The 16,252-nt window shown below is 43.9% G+C and overlaps 1 pseudogene; it reads right to left on the bottom strand.

Annotated features, from left to right (window-relative positions):
* LOC124664018 overlaps positions 1–16,252 on the bottom strand; it is an 84,725-nt pseudogene that overhangs the window by 61,099 nt on the left and 7,374 nt on the right.

Below are 16,252 nucleotides of genomic sequence, written 5' to 3'. Positions count from 1 at the left end.
CTGATGAAATCAAAACTCTTTGATTATTTCATCCGGTGAAGATTCCAACTCCGCGATACTCACTTCATCCAATTGAAATTTGTATACCTATCTAGTATTCCACGGACCAGCAAAACTCTTGGTTGTATCTAGTATACATCCTTCATACACACTTCTGGTAAGGAATGTATTTCTGCCATCCTACTATCATATCTCATAAAAGAAATATGTAGCGACTACTAGAATAATCCACATAGACTATAAGCATTGCCACGGAAGATCTAATCTTATCGTAGTCAACTCTTTGAACTTTGTCGTAAACAACTTTTCGATAAGTCAAGCTTCTTTGAGGATATTCCATCCAAGTCCATCTATTTTATAGATCCATATGCTTTCAAAAAGTACTCATCTATCTTGGATTTCATGGCGCATAGCCATTTTAACGGAGTCAGGGCCCATCATAACTTCTTTGTATGTAGTTGGTTTATCATTGTTCAAAAACAATCCTTTGTCCACAAATCATTTATTTGATCACAAAATAAACCACATCTACAAGGTTCAATAAGTACTTTGATCTCCATGACTATAACACTTTGTAGACATGGGAGCCATGATCTTCGTAGTCGCTTCCGAACCATTTCCGATGTTGTGCTACTCTGATCATCATGCTCAGGTTCATAAACCTTATCAAGTTCCATTGTCCTCCCACTCAAATAGTTCGCTAGAAACAATTTCTTTGAAATAAGTAAGAAACATCGACAAACACTTTTGTCTTTGACTTCATAGTGGAAAGAATTCCCAATCAATTCTCATGGGATAACCAACAAAGACATTCATCCGATTTTGGTTGTAAACTCATTTACTTATGCTACGCATACCAAAATCTAAGAAAGGACTATTAGGGTTTATACCCATGCCATAACTCATATGGTGTCATTTCAACGGATTATGATGACGCTCTATTTAGTGTAAAAGCGGTAGTCTCTAAAGCATAATCCACAAAATATAATGGCATCATTTTATTTTATCTCATCATTAACCCAACAGGTTTGGATACGTCTCTCGGATACTTCATCATCACTATGATGCTCCAAGAAACGTGAGTTGTAGAACAATTTCATAACTCTCTTAGATGTTCGCTAAAACTCGTAATTCAAATATTTCCACCATGATCCAATCACAGATATTTGACTTTTCTATTACGATGATTTTCACTTCATGCTGAAATTTATTTGAATCCATTCAAATGTTTCAAACTTCTTCCTTATCGAATAAATATATCCACATATATACACTCAATTCATTGTTGGAAGTTTTCATGAAGTCGAAGAATCTCCCGCACACAACTATGCCCAAGTGAACCATATACATCATCATGTATGTTTCCACTAAGTTAGTTGCCCGTTCAACTCTTGGCCTATGAACGGTATTTAAGTCATTCTCTTTAGAAGAGATTTGCAAGCGCCAAATGATTCAAAAATCATATGACTCCAAAAATCCATTCAAATGGAGTTCCTTCATGCGTTCCTTTCTAACATGGCCTAAATGGCGGTTCCACTAATGAGTGGAATTCATATCATTTGCCTTATGGTATTTTAACGTCAGTGTTATGCATGTGTGCTTCACCATAAAGATTTATAATAACTTATCCATCGTACATGGAATATGTCATAATTGAACAACTCATTGTTTTCATTTGACTAGAACATAACAACCATTGTAAAGTTCTTTATTATAAAATCCGAAGGGCTAGATAAAATGCCAACGACGAACACAATAACACTTTATTTTGTTCCAGACGTGCATTTCTACCATATTCCTTGTCGATCACTTAGGCCATTGTATTCTTGTATTGCGTTCTCTTGTATGACACCTCATACCAACCAATATGGTACAATTACCCAAGAATTTCATTGTGTGACCAAACAAGGAATACATCCATAACATGTATATCATCTATATACACCCGAGCTAGACTTTCTAGTCTTTTCTTTCTTTCTGCCAAAATATCTTTTGTAGTTTCTCTTTTATCTTTCCTCATTCTCAGAGAACACTTCACCTTCAATAACTTCTAGGTCCATTGGTCAAATACCAATAACCTTGAGGTTCTTACCTTGAAATTGACCATCACATGACAAGTGTTCTAGATTTCACTATTAGTAACCTCTTAATGTAATGAACAATTTCACTCATAATTTTATCCATCAAATCATGACGACTTTCCGAGACCATGTCTGTACATGCTAGGCTCGTAAAGTTTAACCTTAGTATTCGCATGTGCAAATCTGGCTTGCACCCGTTGTATGCACACGTAGAATCTATAACACCCGATCATCACGAGATGCTTCGAAGCGACGAGTCTTAGCAACGGTGCATACTAAGGACGATCACTTCATGGATATGCGAATATCGTTAGTGCCCAACTAGTTGGAGGATTGGGATGCCTAGCATCTTCAACCTTCGTACATTCCCATAAAACTTATGAGTTTATGTAGTCTCACTAGATTATATTCTATCATCTTGCAATAAAGTCTTAGATATCACATATATCTCATACCTTGCTCATTTCTGAAAACAAAATTTTCAGCTCCTTACTTTTCAAACGGATTTGAACTTCAAGTTTCACGGAGACAAGATGATTTAAGGTACTAATTGAAACCATTGCTCTTTGAATCATCAATGTGAGGTTTACTAAAAGTTTGCATTAGGACTTAATCATATCTTGATTCTTTAACAATACGGTACCAGTTCGTAAAGTTACTTGTCAGACTCAACAGTATTTCTATCTCAATTACAAGACTAGCGCACAGTAGAAAACAGATGCCAATTCTAAAAATTTTAATTCAAAATACTATTCAGACTATGTTCATGATAATTTGAGTTCATTTTTAATTCTTCAATTAACTAGGTGAACTCCCACTCAAAACAACATCCCTCGCATTGTCTTAGTGATTACACGAACCAAATCCACTACACCAAGTCCGATCATCACGAGAAAAGATGTAGATTCAAAGGCGAACACTCAAAGTGTTCATCATATCATTCATATGACTCATGCTCTACCTTTCGGTATCCCGTGTTCCGAGACCATGTCTGTACATGCTAGGCTCGTCAAGGCAACCTTAGTATCCGCGTGTGCAAATCTGGCTTGCACCCGTTGTATGCACATGTAGAGTCTATCACACCCGATCATCACGAGATGCTTCGAAACGACAAGTCTTAGCAACGGTGCATACTAAGGATGAACACTTTATTATCTTGATATTTAGTGAGAGGGATCATCTTATAATGCTACCGTCGCGATCTAAGCAAGATAAGATGCATAAAGGATTAACATCACATGCAATTCATAATATGTGATATGATATGGCCTTTCTTCTTGTGCTTTTGATCTCCATCTCCAAGCACATTATCATGATCTCCATCATTACCAGCATTGCACCAAGGTCTGTGGCGCCGCTTCATGGTTGTCCATCACTTATAGCTACTATAACAACTACTTGAAATAACGCTATTACATGATGAATAGACACGCATGTCTTAACAAATTTAAAGACAACCATTAGGCTCCTGCCGGTTGCCATAATACAATAATGAACATCTCATACATCAAATATAATCATCATCACATCATGGCCATATCACATCACCAAACCCCGAAAAAACAAGTTAGACGCCTCTAATTTGGTTTGCATATTTTACGTGGTTTAGGGTTTTCGAGTAAGATCCAATCTAACTACGAACATGAGCCACAACAGTGATACTAGTGTTGTCAATAGAAGTGCAAAATTACAATCTTCACTATGGTGGGAGAGACAGACACCCGCAACGCCACTTATGCAATACAAGTTGCATGTCAAGCGTGGAGCAAGTCTCATGAGACGCGGTCATGTAAAGTTAGCCCGGGCCGCTTCATCCCACCATCCCGCAAGAAGCAAAGTGCACAAACTAAAGCAACAAAAGCATCACCGCCCACAAAACCATTGTGTTCTACTCGTGCAACAGATCTATGCATAGACATGGCTCTGATACCACTGATGGGGTTCGTAGCATAGAAAACAAAAATTTTCCTACCGCAAGACGAATAAATCCAAGATCTAATCTATGGAACACCCAAGATCTAATCTACAAGATCGAAGCAACGAGATTGATAAGATACTAACCCTTGAAGATTTCCAAAGCCTACGAGATCGGATCTCGTTGTTGATGTAGACGATCGTCCCCGGTGCCGCAATCCGGCAGCACTTCCGTACTCGGTCGCGCGTACGGTGTCGATGAAGCCCGTCCTCTCCCTGTTTCAGCGGGCAGCGGAGGTGTGGTATATCTCCTCAGAATCCCAACAACACGACGGCGTGGTGGTGGTGGTGGAGGAGAAAATTTGCAGGCTTCGCCAAGCCGGAACAGCTCTATGGAGGAGAGAGGGGGGCGGCCAGAACTTGCTGTGGAAGGGGTGAACGCCCCCTGCCCCCTCCCCTCTTTATATAGGGGGGAGGTCGGTTTGGGTGGCCCCCCAATGCCCCAAACCCATCTAGGGCCGGCGGCCAAAGGGGGGAGGGGGAATTCTTCCCCCCAAGTTGATCCCCCTAGGGTTTTGGGGAAAACCCTAGGGTTGGCCGGCCTGGGCCTTGAGGGGCATGTGCCCCTGGCCCATTAGGCTAGGGTGCACCCCCTCGGCCCATGCTAGGCCTCCTAGGGTCGTGGGCCCACTGGTGGGACCCCCGGAACCTTCTAGAACCTTCCCGATCTTTCACTCGAAAAATCCCGAACTTTTCCGAAACCTAGAAATCAACTTTCCTTATATGAATCTTATTCTCCGGACCATTCCGGACCTCCTCGTGATGTCCTGGATCCCATCCGAGACTCCGAACAAACTTCGTCTCCATACCATATTCCAAATCTACTTATGCGACATCGAACCTTAAGCGCGTCACCCTACGGTTCGCGAACTATGCAGACATGGTCGAGACTCCTCTCCGAGCAATAACCAATAGCGGGATCTGGAGATCCATAATGGCTCCCACATATTCAACGATGACTTAGTGATCGATTGAACCATATACATACGATGCCAATTCCCTTTGTCTCGCGATATTTTACTTGTCCGAGGTTCGATCATCGGTATCTCCATACCTTGTTCAACCTCGTTACCGACAAGTACTCTTTACTCGTACCGTGGTATGTGATCTCTTATGAACCATTCATATGCTTGCAAGCTAATTAGATGACATTCCACCGAGAGGGCCCAGAGTATATCTATCCGTCATCAGGATGGACAAATCCCACTATTGATCCATATGCCTCAACTCACACTTTCCGAATACTTAATCCCATCTTTATAACCACCCATTTACGCAATGGCGTTTGATGTAATCAAAGTACCCTTCCGGTGTAAGTGATTTACATGATCTCATGGTCGAAGGACTTAGGCAACTATGTATCGAAAGCTTATAGCAAATTGAACTTAATGACTTGATCTTATGCTACGCTCATTTGGGTGTGTGTCCATTATATCATTCACCTAATGACATAACCTTGTTATTAATAACATCCAATGTTCATGATCACGAAACCATGATCATCCATTAATCAACAAGCTAGTTATACAAGAGGCTTACTAGGGACTCCTTGTTGTTTACATAACACACATGTATCAATGTTTCGGTTTAATACAATTATAGCATGGTATGCAAACATTATCATAAACACAAAGATATATTATAATAACTATTTTATTATTGCCTCTTGGGCATATCTCCAACATACGTGTCTGCCATGCAGGAAACTAATTGAAGCAATCCATCACCTTCCTGACCAGGTATAGGTTAGGTGGCACGCCCTCGCAATAGCCAGGACGTGTGCCGGACTTTGCGGGCCATCGCCCGAGGGACCAGGGCCCATCAGCAGTTCTGGGAGCCTCCCGGCTCTTCGTGTTGCTCGTCGCTGCTCGCCGGTGAGTTTTGGCAGGCAACAGAATCTTATTCTCCAGACCATTTCGGAACTCCTCGTGATGTCCTGGATCCCATCCGAGACTCCGAACAACATTCGAACTCCATTTCATATTCCATATCTACTTAAAACGACATCAAACCTTAAGTGTGTCACCCTATGGTTCGAGAACTATGTGGACATGATCAAGACTCCTCTCCGATCAATAACTAATAGCGGGACCTAGAGATCCATAATAGCTCCCACATATTCAACGATGACTTTATGATCGAAAGAACCATTCACATAAAAAACAATTATCTTTGTCTTGCGATATTTTACTTATCCGAAGTTTGATCGTCGGTATCTCTATACCTAGTTCAACCTCGTTACCGATAAGTGCTCTTTACTCGTACCGTGATATGATATCCCTTGTGAACCATTCACATGCTTGCAAGCTAATTGGATGTCATTTCACCGAGAGAGCCCATAGTATATCTATTTGTTATTAGGATGGATAAATCCCACTATTGATACAAGTGCCTCAACCCTATACTTTCCGAACACTTAATGCCACCTTTATAACAACTCATTTATACATTAGTGTTTGGTGTCATCAAAGCATCCATCCGGTGTAGGTGATTAACAATATCTTATGATCGAAGGATTAGGTTACTATGTATATTTAAAGCTTGAAACACAACGAATTAATGACTTGATCATATGCTACGCTTACTATGGGTGTATGTTGATCACATCATTCACCTAATGATATAATCTTGTTATTAATAACATCCAATGTTCATGATCAGGAAACCATGATCATCTATTAATCAACAAGGTAGTTTAACAAGAGGCTTACTAGGGACTCCTTTATATTTACAAAACACAAAAGTATTAATGTTTTTGGTTAATACAATTATAGCATGGGATGTAAACATTTATCAGGAACACTAAGATATAACAATAAACACTTTTATTATTTCCTCTTGGACATATCTCTAGCACCCTTGCCGCGGGCCAAGGCCAGGCCGCGCCAAGGGTAGCTCTGGCCGCCCTGTGGCGCCTCTTCGACCCCCCTCTGGACTTCGCCTTCGTTTCGGTAAAATATTGACTTTGGCTTTTGTTTCATCCAATTCCGAGAATATTTCCTGTATAATTTTTCTGAAATACAAAAACAACAGAAAACAGGGTACTGGCACTGTGACATCTTGTTAATATGTTAGTGCCAGAAATCATGTAAACGTGCAACAAAATGTAAGCAAAAACACGTATAAATTGGTGTAAAACAAGCATGAAGCATAAAAAATTATAGATGCGTTTGAGACGTATCAACTAGCATGGCTAGTCCTTTACATGACCGTTGAACTTGCCACCTCTTCCAAACTGTGGTAGTGACAAATTAACTATGAAATTGCGCTAGTGAATTTAACATCATATGGCCAACAAGGAATCATTAAAAAAATTGATAAAGAACTTGAGATAAAGGGCATACATATTGTGAATCAAGATCTATGTACATATTCCAAGGAGTCTTCATTAGAATTCGCAACCTAAACCAATTTGAATGTTGAATGGAGTGGTGATGTGAGTTGGAAGAGTTCCCGTCAAGCTAGAGTGTCCGATTCTATACAAGATACCGAGTACATTGTTGCTTCACAATCCACAAACGAAAGTGTTAAGATAAGGAGTTCATAACTCCTACACTTGGCTCCTTTTTTGGTGGCCAGTTTCATGTTTCAGTGGCTTCTTCCCCCTTCCCCTCCAACGTCGTCCCCGCGTGGCGATCACGGGGAAATCCTAGATCCCTTTACCGTCGGCCCCCGCCTCTCCACCTTCCCGTTGCTGAGCACTGATAGAGGGTGTGATCGAACAAAGACCGAACATGTCGTCCTCCTGCTCGGGAGGGTGGATGCGGGGAAGCCCCTCCAAGCCAGGGCGTGGCGCGCTACAACGTGACAGCGCTCGGGCCTGACTTGCAGGGGTGGCGTGACGGGCAGTGAGGTGGTCTTGTCGATATGGACAGTTGGGAGTGGCGATTTCTTCATGCAGCAAGGGCCGTGGCAGCTCGCGCCGTCTCTGCAGTGGCTGGTAGAGGCAGAGTCGTGGTGGTTGGTGGCTCTACCTCCCATCTGCAGAGGTAGGAGGGGACATCCTGGCGGCAAGCTACATAGCTTGGAGGCCGGTGGCGTGCTACGTTGTTATGTCGGTGCTCGCTGCAGGCTAGATCTGGACTAGGCAGCGCGGGATCTGCCGATGGGGGCTCAACGGTGACCTCCCGTGGCTTTGAGATCCTTGCGGCGCATGCTGGTGAGTGGCGTGTGTGGTGGTGGTGAGGCTTTTGCGTGAGGGTGGGATGGTGTGGGGTTTCCGAGCGACGGCGAGGCGGAGGTGACGGTTGTCGCGAGCTTGTTGCGTGCCAGATACAGGATAGGCGGGCCTGGAATTTGCAGTGCTTGGCGGGCCTTGTTCACCCCGAGCTTTGCAGGTCGTTGTGCGTCTATCATGTCCGCCGATGGGCGGCTGACGTGCCCTACCACTTCCGCACCTAGACCTCGCAGGGCTTCTAAGCCACATATCTTTGAGGGATTGTAGTTGTGGGGTTCAGGAGAAATCCTTGTCCGGCTCATTCGGCACTGATGAGGAGGCGCCTGCTAGTGTCGCCATCCCTTCTTGGCGTCATGGGTACCCCATCTGCATTCTCCTTCTAGTACCAGGGGAAAGCCTAGGTCGCATTCTCCTTCTAGTACCAGGGGAAAGCCTAGGTCTAGTTTGTTGGCCCGAGCAGTGTCAATGTCACATCCCTTCTTGAAGGTGTTGCCTTGGTATGAAAAATCTTTTTCAAAACCTATCATTAAAGGCGTGACGACGATATACGAGAGGAATAAAAAAAACTCATGATTGGTGTGGAGGGAAAGATCTGCTCATGATACTGTTCAAGGTGATCTGCGATGGTGGGACAACTTCAGAGGGCGCAACGGTTGTTGGGGGGCATCGTTTTTGTGATGTTCCATAGTGATGCATATGTGCCAACTCGTGGCAGATATACTGGAGTACATTTGATCCAATTTATATGCATCCCAACATAAGCAGCACATCTCGATCATAGAATGGGAGAAGGGGGTTTCAAAATTGCATGAACGATATCTGATGCTCACGATGTGCAAAATCAATTCGTTGGAATAACTAGCTATTTTAACTTGTAGGGTTCTAGGTGTCGAAAAGATCAGTTTCGTCACCTAGGAATAGACGTGTTCAGTTCAAGTTTTTCAGTTGAACAGAGTTGTGTTTGTGCAATCTATCCGCCTAAAGTAGGGTCACCGCGGGCATGCCCCAGGCCGTGGGATGGCACAATCTAATCGTGGGCATTGCGCTCTTCACGGAATGATTTGCATGTCTTCGGAATAAAAGTAAGAGAAAGACAGAAAAGCAAAACCTTCGTGTGTGCGTTGTTTTTCCGTCTCTCGCTCTCTCTTCTCGCTCGAACTCGTGTGAGTTTGAGTGTGATATCCAGCTAGGGTTTGCGCAACACAATTCACATACATCACAAGGAAACCATGGCAATACATTTTACACACAGAAAAACAGCTACAACCTGACGTCAATGGATCGGTACTCGCAGCCGGACTCGAAACTAGGACAGGAACGGTGTGTAATAGAGCATTACATTCTCATGGAGAAAGGAACGGTGTGAAATAGAGCATTACGCTCTGCTAGCGATGCACACATCGTTATGTCCCACAACATAGCTAGTTCCCCGGCACGAAGAGGTCGTTGGGGACGCCGTTTGGCCGTTTGCCACGACGGCGCCAACCCGAGCAACCCAGTGGAACTAGCACACCGTGGGCGAGAGTGTCAACGAGATGGCGGAGCTGGAAATAGAGAATGGGTCGTGATAAATTATTGCATGCAGAAAAAATCATTGGATCGCAATCACCATAGTAAGAATACATTGCTACTAGCACAAACATTGAAAGAAGTCCACATCACCCCCTATGTATCAGGTTTTGGTCACTAACCCCCTAAGTTTAAATTGGGTCATTTAACCCTCTAAGTATACAAAACCAGGCAAATTACCCCCTAGAGGCCAATGGGCTGTTTTGGTGGAGGTTTAGGCCACGGTGAACAGTGGTTTAAGGGCTAATGCGTTGACTTTTGTTCTCCTTGCTCCCCTGTCCTCGTTCCATCGCCTCCTCCTCCGTACCAACTAAATCCATGGGCGCCCTCCACCGCATCCTCCTGCTGGCTACCGCGTTCAATGCAGCCTGCAGCCGACATCGTCGCACGTCCTGAACGAGGACGGCCTCTGCCTGCTCGGCGCCAAGCGTGCGCTCACCATGCCTGACGGCGCACTAGCAGACTGGAACCCAGTGACGCTACGCCCTGCCGTTGGACGGGCTGCGACGCCGGCGATGTCACGGCGGTCTCCCTCACGGGCGCCAACCTCGTCGGCCCGTTCCCCACCACGCTCTACCGCATCCCTCGCCTCGCATCCCTCAACCTCGATGTCGACACAAGGCTGCCGCTGGGTGCAAGGCGCTGGCATGCCTCGAGCCCTCGACCTGTCCGTAAACTCGTTCGCGGGCCGCTCCCCAGCGCGCTCCCCGACCTCCCGCGGATCGTCTACCTCAGCCTTGAGGGCAACTTCACTGTGCCCATCTCGGACTCCTTCGGCGCGATCAAGGATCTCGAGTCGCTCTCGCTCGGGAAGAACCTGCTCGGCGGCGAGGTCTCGGCCTTCCTCGTCGGCGTCGCCACAACCTATTCGCGTTGGGCCCGGTGCCAACCGAGCTCAGCGGCCTCGCCGCACTGCGCGTGCTCTGACTCGCCGGTTGCAACTTCGTCGTGTCCCGGGGCTGTTCGCGAATAGACTTCGACGGGAGCGGCTGCATAAGAACAGGCTTTGGCGGCGACGTGCCCGGCGCGGGCCTGGTGCTCATTGCGCTGCTCGAGCTCAACGACAACCAGCTCATCTGTTAGACGGCTGGATTTGGTTGGGACAGAGGAGGAGGCGGCCGGAATCGGTGCAGGTTGCGACGGCCGACGGGAACGAGGATCGAGGAGGAACGGGAATAGAAGTCAACTAATGGCCTAAACCGCTACCAAAACAGCCCATCAGCCCTTAGGGGGTAATTTGCCTGATTTTCAATAGTTAGGGGGTTAAATGATCCAATTTATAGTTAGGGGGGTTTAGGGACCGAAACCTATAGATAAGGGGGTGATGTGGACTTCTTTCCACAAACATTCGCCGTGGAAAAGAATGGCCACGTCATGTGGAACCATAGACAAGTATGTTCTTTTAACTTCATCTCTAATATTCGGATCACACTATGAGTTATGTTTTTTTGCGAATGAATCTATAGTTTAGTTCGGAGCATCGAATGAGCAATTACACCACACATATTAATTTCAATATGTAATATTTTGTGTGGTCGCTAAGCTCTTACAAGAGGCATCTGTTTTTGATAATATCTCGCCATCCTAGTAATCGATAGAATTATTTAACACAATCTAATTATGATCAATATATCAAACCTAAATTCATGATTGTAGAGGATGGAAACCATACCTTAGCAGCGAATGAATTGAACAAAGTAGACTATATTCGTTGGTGTGGTTTCAGATCAGTCTCTTCTGATCTACTATTGTCATCATTGGCTTCTGCTCTGGTGCGCTGGTCCTTTGGAACCTTGCTAGGTGGTCCAATATCCTAATTGTAATTTTATTACTTTTAGCTCTCTTTGTATCGTTGTTAATGATTATTAATAGATCGGTGGAATTTTCGCAAAAAAAAAAAGACTGTGTTGACCGGGAGGGATCAGATCATGGACCGATGAACCGCCGACCGATTGACCGCCGGTGGAACCTGGAACGACTGAGGAGATGAGGAGCAAGAAAAAACAGAAAGATGAGCCGACGAGGCAACGTGTGATTTTCCTTCGCTGAGTGACCGAACGGCTTTTGATGCAGTCAACGCGGAATCAGCAGGTCATTTCTTTTGCATAGGCCAAGATGCTGGGACGGGCCAGCTGGTGCTACTTTCATGGGCTACTCAATTCTGCCCGAAATATCTAGTATATGGTCTCTTGGGCCATTTAGCTGGACCGGTGCGGTGCTACAGCCCAAGAGAAGGAGCGCAGAGCCGAGGAAGACGTGTGTGGCGTCCACGGCAGGGTTGCAGAACAAGTAACCAAGTAGGTGACAACAAATGAAGGCCGTCGCCACGGACAGAGCACTGGTGGGCCCTTGGAGAGAGCAGCTAATATCCTTAGTTTCTCCAACCACGATCACAGCAAGATCAACTTTAGTGGTCACCAAATCCTTAGTTTCTATAAGCACGATCCTAACTTCTAGTGGTCAGTTCATCTTGGGGCCCCGCTTTGCCCCTGATCAGCGTGATAGAGAGCGTGCGACAGTGGACGTTAGAGTGAACTTGATCATTGCCTTGTCTACCGGGTTGGTTTGGTTGTCATCTCATCCTCATACCGGCTCTCGGAAATTTTTATAGCTGTTAGTAGCAGCATTTTTGACATTACGGTCACAGCAAGCTGAAATAGATTTTCTCTACTTAGAGAAGATTGCAAATTCGGTTCTTGCCCCACAGCATGTTAGCACCTGCAAATTCATCGTGTGCTAAATCGAGAACAGGGTCAGCAAAAAGCATCCGCAATCACACAAGATTTTGACTAACCACAATAATAACATAATAAGAAGATTCAGTTTCGCTTGAAAGCAGCATAGACCGTACTGCTATACGCAGCAGATGTTCGCACAAACTAACAGCTCGGGACTAAGAGAGTGACAGTAGCAACAGACGACTAGGACATAACCAAACTAGACGACTTCAACGGACAGCTATAAGGTGCAGGCGTGCAGCACAATCAAATGAACTGATCTTCGGAAGAAGTCAGTTTCCACCACGGAGGCGGAGCACCAGGTGCAGGGTGGACTCCTTCTGGATGTTGTAATCCGCAAGGGTGCGGCCATCCTCGAGCTGCTTGCCTGCGAAGATCAGGCGCTGCTGGTCCGGCGGGATGCCCTCCTTGTCCTGGATCTTCGCCTTAACATTGTCGATGGTGTCGGAGGACTCAACCTCAAGGGTGATGGTCTTGCCGGTGAGGGTCTTCACAAAGATCTGCATCTGCATAGTATGGAAACGAGGGTGAGTCACCAAGTTACCATGACCGTACCAGATCGACGTGCACGAAGATTACATGAATCAAAACCATTCAACCCGTGAGGTAATCATCTAAATCTTCTAAAGGTAAGTAGTAAATCAGCAGTTAACAATTATCAAATAGGAATTTTGTAGACCAGCAAGAACACCGGAACGTAAGAATTTAACTCAATCAGAAGTTCAGAACTAGTACTCCAGTCTAAATTACATGATCGGGCAGATAGTACTAACATGTCGGCTGTGCAGATGGTACTCAAGTTCAAATTACCTGATAGGAGATGTACATATGAGGCGATTCAGAGTTACGATGCATCAGCAGAAGAGCAAAACCGGGGTAAACTTGGCAGATTATAGATCAGTACATACTAATAGCAAGACATGGGTATAATCTACAGATCCATATGATTAGGGTAGAAGGTTCAACACTAATAGATCAAACCTAACAAACAGCGCCTGATCCATCAGCTCACACAGCAGCACTAGGTTAAAATCGTACGGATATAAGATCGAGAACACATATAGGTCAACTGATATACAGATCGTTCAGCACAAATAGATCAAACCTAACCAACAACTGTAGATGACATATCATGGCACCAACAATAGTGTTCCACTGAAATCTACACCGCTAATAGAACGCGGAAAACATAACCAACAACTTAGATGACATATCACGGCACCAAAAATAGTGTTCGACTGAAATCTACACCGCTAATAGAACGCGGAAATTACTATAGATCAGAGTCACGGAATCCCAACAGGGATCTATATGGAATTCAACTATGTTGTGAACCGAAGAAAAAGCGGAGAAGATCGCGAGGACAAATACCTTGACGAAGGATTGCAAAGATTTTCTTTATCGGGATCTGGGATGTCTGGTGGATTGAAGAAAGGCGAGTCGATTGATTGCGGTACTTTATAGATGGGAGACACAGGGTCGGTTAGGCCAAGCGTGTCCCAAACCGGCCTCCTCTCCGGACGCGAAACCTGAAGGCGGTGGATTAGTCGCCCCCACGGTGCAGTCTCCACAATCTTTTTTTTTTCTTTTTTGTTTTTGTATCTCCAGATTCAAGAAACATGTGGAGGGTTCGCGTAGCGGAAAGGTGGTTGGTGGATGATGCTATATATCTACCATAGTCTCGCCTCGATCCATTCCAACACTTCGTGAATGAGTTCAGAAATATTTTTGTTAAATCTATTTAACTTAAATTTTGCTATAGCTAAGTCGAAGCTCTGAACCACTGTATGTTCTCACATCGAGACTCTCATACATGTGTGTATCTTTGTGATTAGATAAAATAGTAGTACCATGATTCACTCATAAGTTTTCTGTAATACCCTCTAAGCAAACAAACAAACAAAAAGTTAGTAAGAAAGTGTGGAAGAGCTAGTATACATTAATTTCCAACTTCAACAACATAACATTGACAAACCTTGCAACTGTGTTGCGAAAATTATTGAAATATATTGTAGAAGATGTGATGTCAATTGATACAACCACCACAAGGTGTCCCAAGGAGCAAATGTCGTCAATCGATAGTGTGTGTGTGTGTGGCTCGGACACTATTTTCAATGTTCGATTTTCTCTAGAGATATTTCAATGGGTTTAGTGGTTCATTTTTACAAAAAAATAAATAAATGTTTTACTAAAATTAAATAACTAGTGCATGACAGAAAACATACGAGCTATAGCCACCATCCAAGTGATCGAGTGACACCATTTTGGAGGGTCATTTTTTCGTAGGGGGGTTGAAAGTAAAAAAATTAGTTGTTTTTCGTGCGTAAAAAAAATGGTGCAGTGTGAATAAGTCGCAATAAGAATTTTTTTGATATTATGTTAAACAAAGTAATTAATTTTTTATTTATTTATAGAGAAAACAAAGAATCTTGCTTTCAGATGACGAGATGCACCACATGGTGCGCTGAAGATATAAAATCAAAAGGACACATGAGAAAGACGACCAGTTTTGTAATGGGGCCTGCACCTTATGCTATTTCAACACTGAACCCACGCTAATCCATTTCTCTCACTGGTAGAAAAAAGGGCTTCCGTCCAGCCTCATTAGTCGCAAAAATATAGGAACCGCGATTCATTTCCATCAGGATTACAATTCATTTGATAGCCTTATTAATTACTAGCTCATAAACTTAGTGATTACATGATTTGTCGTAAAAAAATGGGACAGCTAGATGAACGATTCCTCCCCCAAGCAAAAAAAACCCCTTACTAGTTCGTGAACTCTCAGGATTACTACCTAATACGTCAGAAAAAGAAATGACAACGTGATTCTTGAATTCTTAGTTGGGACGAACCCTTGCCGGAAAATGATTTTCACCAATCAGGCGCCATATCTAACACATTTAAATTAACACATGTGAAAGATATGATCAGAAATAAGTGGAGAACAAGAACATAAAGGGAACAAATTTATTAGTATATTTTTACATATCCAACAACGCATAATGTGAATAAATTTATATTTGTATTAGATCCCATATAATCCCTACTCATCTGATGGCTAACAAAGAATGGATGTTCTCTGGATTTCCATCTTGGGTGTGCTTGCTGACAAAATAGAAATAAGATTTAGTTCGATTTAATAGGTAACATACACAATTACATAATAAGAAGATTCTGTTTCACTTTTTGACTAACCACATACATAATTACGTACTAAGATTCAGTTTCACGAGATTTTGACTAACCACACGATTCAGTTTTTTTTATGAACACGCGCCAACATCCAAGAGCGAGTTAAGCCACATGCGACTCAGCTCAAACCAACGCGCACACACCGGGTTTCCGCTTTCGTATTTCCTCTTTGGGTTCCGCTTCCACGTCCACATAATCATGTTCGCTTCCTTAGATCAAATTTAGCTCCGTCTACACAGCTCCGCCGGTATGACGACAACTTTATTGAAGAAGCATGCATTCCGCTCCAGCCACAATTCCCTCACGATGAGAGCGATAGGCGAGTTCATCTCTTTACTACTCTGTATGTATTGCCACTTCATCAGACAGACTTGGCCACTAGATTCATTATGGCTTTTCAAATTGCTGCAGGAGGAAGGGATGTGGCAACAACTACTTCACAATAAATATATCAAAAACAAAACGTTGGCTCAGGTAGAGGCTAAACCCACAGATTCACCTTTTTGGAAGGGGCTTAT

Source organism: Lolium rigidum, chromosome 1, assembly GCF_022539505.1.
Source record: "Lolium rigidum isolate FL_2022 chromosome 1, APGP_CSIRO_Lrig_0.1, whole genome shotgun sequence".
Taxonomy (NCBI): Eukaryota; Viridiplantae; Streptophyta; class Magnoliopsida; order Poales; family Poaceae; genus Lolium; species Lolium rigidum.
The sequence above is the reverse complement of the archived record's forward strand: the minus strand, read 5'-3'. Positions and strand labels throughout refer to the sequence as shown.